This window comes from Saccostrea cucullata, unplaced genomic scaffold, assembly GCF_032062105.1.
Source record: "Saccostrea cucullata isolate Sc308-1 unplaced genomic scaffold, CSIRO_AGI_Scuc_v1 ctg88, whole genome shotgun sequence".
Taxonomy (NCBI): domain Eukaryota; kingdom Metazoa; phylum Mollusca; class Bivalvia; order Ostreida; family Ostreidae; genus Saccostrea; species Saccostrea cuccullata.
Genome location: NW_026930139.1, coordinates 445,884 through 451,499, shown reverse-complemented (window position 1 = coordinate 451,499; position 5,616 = coordinate 445,884). Strand labels below are relative to the sequence as shown.

The following is a 5,616-nucleotide window of genomic DNA, read 5'->3' as shown; positions in this document are numbered from 1 at the left end:
TCATGCAACAATAAATAAAATACTCTGCTTAATCTTTGCAAGATAACTTGAATTATTTTTATATTACTCAAATTGGTACTTCTTTGTAAATGATCTTACTCAGGGGAAGAATAAAAACAACAATTACGTTTACGCCAAATGAACATGCTTTTTTAATAAAAATTTTTTTTTCTTTGTATTACATATTCTGCTGTATATGCATAAAAATACATATATATGACTGTCTTGTTTATGTTTTATTGAAAAAAGGTAAACATTTATGACGTATTTATTGGCTGCAAAAATGCAATCGCAACCTCTTGTATTTTAACATGCAACACATCTAAATGTTAGTTGAATACACCTATACTTTTTCTTATATAAATATGGTATTACGAGGTTTACTAATTATACATGAACTATAATTATAGTGAAAGATAATATAGGTGAAAATAACGAACAATGATCTATCTCAAAATATCTGTAAACAATACAAATATGTGAAGAGGCTGAAAACACGGACCCATTGAAATTTCAATGTGGGATCAGGTGCCCTGGGGGATAAATCATCCTATGTTGACCGGTAACGCCCGCCGTGAGTCCTAAAACTTGATTATTGGTACATTGCTTAGTCAAAAAAAGTTTCACTTTTAAATTGTTTGTACGTACTCAGATCAAGCTTTCCAGTAGCAAATAAGTTAGGGGACATCTACATCATAAGCTGGCGATAGTTCATTATTATTACATAAATAAGGAACGTTTACGATGTAAAATGCATCTTGTTTGTCAATCTAAAACAGTTGTTTGTCAAATAGTTTTCATGATAATAACATCTTATTTTTGGAAAGATGTTGACTTAAATGGGGCATGTAAATTCAGGAGTTAGTTTACATCTTGCATTGCAAATAATGCAAAGTCATAGCATCAATTCTTTCATAAAATTCCAGATGCATGCAAGTGATCTTTCCTTTGAAAAGCGATAAAATCTACACAATGCCAATTAAATAATGCCCAAACCATGAAGCAATGTTTTTGTGGTTACTTACGATCTACTGTGTTTCAAATGTGCGTGTGACATTATTCAAAAGGTGGAATATCAGGTTTCCGAGTATTATAAAATACGCATCATTCGAGCAAAGACATGTATTAAATAGCAACTTTAATCTGCACTACCCAAATGGCCGTGATAAAAATTTCTTAAGAAGTTTCCGAGAGTGAAGAAGACAGCTGGTATCATAGTTGAACTTACTACCAGTAGCCTCTTGTTTTTCAAGCAGTCAAGCAGCTTTTAATTTGCACTTATAGGATTCTCAATATTATTCTAGAGACTATATGATTTAAAAAAGAATCTATTTTTTCAAAATTCTTTTGTCTGATGATAAAACTTTTATAACTAACATGCACACATTTGGGGAAAAAGAAAGTACTAGATGTATGAGTGAACTATATTTTTGCCTGTTGCAGGTGACAGAACAATGAATTCCGAGATTCTCGTTACCTTTTAAAAGAAATGTGTACATGCCCAGGGGTATATATTTTCACAATTGTATTTTATATGGCTTTTTAGTTTAAGAATAATTTCTCCACGTGTAGATGGTTTACGCAGCAGGGTTAACTGCAGGTTGCTTTTAAAGAAAAAAATAAATATGCTATAATAGAGGCTATGATGTGTTCAAAGACAATGAGGTAGCAAAAGCAGTCTTACATCTTTTTATAAAAATAACCGCTGCATGATTATTAGACATGTATTTCGAAAAGCTTGAGAACCAGACGAAAGTTAATCAAAACGCCAGTACATCGGCTAGATAATGAAAAATCAAATATAATAAATATTGATGGAGTTTTTTGAGACCATGCCTGGAGCCAAAAACGTGCTCACTTTTACCAAAAGAAATAATATAGCGGAAAAGTGAGACTGATATCAGAAGAGATCTCGTCTAAGTTTTATGGCCCCCAGGCCAGTTTTTCAAAAATCTGCTGGAATTTCCTTGAGCACTAATTCTGCTCCTTTGAAGTCGATCTGTTTTCATATTTCTATGATGCAGAATTTATTGAAAGACTTCTATAAGAGAAAAAAGTTTGCAGATCCAATATTATGATGTAAAGACGGAAAGTTTTATCTGTAAATAATACTTTCATTAACAAATTTCATCCAAACATTTCAGTAAACATACCTTACAGTGCCTAGCAAGATATTGAAAATCTAAACTAAAAATCTTCTTACGTTAAGGGTTCTTGCACTTTCCTTCTTTCAACCACAGTTTCGTTGAATACATCATATCTTGTGATGTCAACATTGTTGAAATTCAGGACCTGAAAGCCACCTTCTTAAAAAGTCCTGAATACGAGGAGTTCCGATCTTCAACTGAAGACTGAACTTTATTTTTTAACATGAATTCTGTTAAAAACTATGCAAGGCGTTGAACAAAATATAAAAAGAAAGATCTGAATATTTTGTACGATTTGATTAAATAATTTAAAAATAAAAAGAAATCTTATTAGAAATTTTTAAGGCTATATGTGAACCAGCTATTCTTTATAATGATTTGGAGGCGATCAGGAATTAGAAAGACCACATACACAATATGTTACGGACATGCTGACACAGCTTGTAAGAACTTAAGTTTAACTCTAATCTCGAAAATTAAACTTACACTTGCAGTTCATTTTATAATGATGAAGGATATGGAGATAACGAACAGTATTCGATATCAAAGTCCATAAAACAATACAAAATAGGAGCGAGCAGAGCAAACACGGACCTCCAAAACATCAGAGGTGGGATCAGGTGCCATGGAGAGATGAGCATCCCCTGCCGACGGGTCACGTGTGCTCCTTGTCATGATCGGGAAATAACGGAAAAATCCGTCGTCAATCAATTATAAAAAATAATGGACTAACAATTAGTATGAAAAAGGTCAGTCAGCATTTGACTCAATGATAAATTGTATTTGCTGACAAGGTCATTGTATCGACCATAGAACTTACGAAATGATGACTTTAAACGAGACTACTGATATTCTTTCTTCATCTACTTGTTTGTCAATAATTTACGTTTTAGAAATTGTTCATACGCAGAGCATGCTCTTGTGTATAGAATCAGATGAGATATATAAACTCCAGATACAGGTGATGATGGTATATTGCTGCATAAATAAGGGAAATTGACGACAAAAAAAAGGTTAAAGTCATCACGTTTATCATAGACCTTGGCTGTTAGATTAACTTTAACGTCTTTTTCAAGTAGAATATCCAAGTATGAAACAGATGTGTCAGATTCTATGGTATCATTTATCTCAAGCTCACCAGGATTTATCGTTTTGACAAAGGAATGGAAATTACAATTGTTCATTGACAATGCGTCGTCGATATTTCTAAATGTTGAGTTGAAGGCCACAGTAAGTTTTTTTTCACGCATAAGATTTTGCACAAATTCTGCTTCATATGAATACAAAATTAGGTCTTCTAATAACGGAGCGCAATTGGTACCCATGGGAATTCCAATAGATTCTCAGATAAGAGTCTTCAAAATCAGAAATTTCCAAGAATCTGTGTTTCATGCCCTATTCGCAGATGTTTATTGTAAATAGATTTCTTAGGATAGATCACTGTTAGTCATCTTCTCCTCTTTCATTCATATATCGATTTGACATTTCCAAATGAACTCAAAATTTGAAAAAAAAAAGCATTCAGATGCATTTATATCTGTTTGATATTTGGATGGTTGATTGATAATAGACAATAATGAACAACTGATAAATAAACTGTATGACGAACGGGCTGACTTAGCAATTCCATTTTCAGCTTTCTGTAATATTCCTACTTCACCAAAATGTAGTGATTATGTCTTCCGACAGATTCGGTACGCAAGAGCATGCTCTTAGAAAGACCAATTTTATCACAGAAGCAAGCTTTTTAGAAATGAATTTTGTTAAAAAGATTAGACCAAGCTCGTTTAAGATTCAGCATTAAGAAAACTCTATGATCGTTATAATGATTTTTTTTTTGTAATTAAACCCTACCATTTGTCAAATTTAACTGACGTTTTGTATACCAATTGTTAGGCCTTTGTTGAATGCTGCATTTGACTTTGGAGAAATCCGACCACCTATCATTGTACCCATAATGAATGTAAGGGATGCTTACTCCGCCTTGGCACCTGATCCTACCGCAAGTGTTTTCCTTGATCCGTGTTTTGTCATGAATTTGATTCCCAATGTCTGTAATATATAAAAGACTAATCACGATTAGTTATCTTAACCTTTCAAGTTTGCAAATTAAATAAACAAGTTGCCAGCTTTTAATGTTTTCAGAATCCTAACAAGAATCCAAGAATAGAGATGGTCTACTGAGTTTAATATCTAGAAAGAATAACATTTTTTTGAAAAGTAGTGCGGTTTTCTTAAAATTTGCAACATTAAACTGCAGAGTTATAGCTGTCTAACAAGCTACAACTCCTAACTATAAAAAAAACATTCAACCGTTTCTATTAAATGAGGTGCCTTCTCAATCCAAGGCCAGCATTTTCACCTGTATATGTAATATAATAGTGGGCGTGTTTAATATTTTTATAAAGAATATCATGAACAATTATCAGCATGGCTAACACTTACAAGCTTAGAAAACAAATACGAGACATACCGGGTAAGTTTACATTATGAATTTTATGAGTATACCGAACTATTTATCAGCTTGGAAACTAAGTCTCACTTGGTGTGACTGTTTCATCTGGTGTTTCCTTCCTGTGTACTCTTAACGTCTTTGTCCTCTATGAAAAACAACTTATCTGAAAAACAGTCTTGTGATGATTAAGGATTTGGCCACTTGGTATATAATGAGTGTGTTCCTTGTTTTTATGGAATTTGGAATAATCATTTTGAGAAAACTTTGTTTTCGTTCTGAATGAAAGATTATTTATTTTATAAATTGCAATGTACATGTATGATCTGGTTTATAAAAACTGGGGAAAATTGAACAATTTCTCTAATCTTATCAGTGATGTTATATATCATTTAATTAAAAATACATGCATTTTTTAATTGTTTAAAGAGGACATATTCTCTTCAATTGTGTGCACAAAGATTCTCTGCAATTCCCTGCAAGTAGGAACAAGCGGTCAGCTATATGAAATAAAATGTTTTAGATTATGCAAATGTTTTGTCCATTTTTAGTACAAAATTTCAACAAAAAAATTGGAACGAGTTTTCAAAAAATACTCTAAACAGGAAGCGTTTGACAACAATAAGGAAATAAAACCAAGACTGCCTACGTGTTGTGTAAATGAGGTTATGGCGCAGCGAGAAGAGCAAGGGTCGCCGCCATTTTGAAGTGTTACACAACAAGAGGTAAGAAAGTTAAGTTTTAAATATCAACTAACCAAGGTATAAGGTTCTGAAAAGTAAAGCAAAGGCCATGTTTAACTTTTAAAAATTGGGCTTCCTTGATATTAGCTTTTGTTCCCTGCCCATTTGTATGATGGTCAGTGTATGAATCTAATAACGACTCCAGTGAGCTTAATGAAATCATTGAAAAAAGGTCTTACGTCTGAAAAACCGTAAATATTTTTTATAATGATATCAATTTCCCTGAACTTTAAACAAAACGATTTTACCAGGACTTAATTATTTTTTTGTATTT

At 32.5% G+C, this 5,616-nt stretch overlaps 1 long non-coding RNA gene across 1 annotated transcript; it reads right to left on the bottom strand.

The window, feature by feature from the left end:
* Nucleotides 1-825: 825 nt before the first annotated feature.
* LOC134283038 (uncharacterized) lies at nucleotides 826-5,329 on the bottom strand. Its single transcript, XR_009995408.1, has 2 exons — nucleotides 4,690-5,329; nucleotides 826-4,199 (listed from the first exon to the last, which is right to left on the bottom strand). It is a non-coding gene; the product is annotated as an uncharacterized LOC134283038 (long non-coding RNA).
* Between the last annotated feature and the right edge of the window lie 287 nt (nucleotides 5,330-5,616).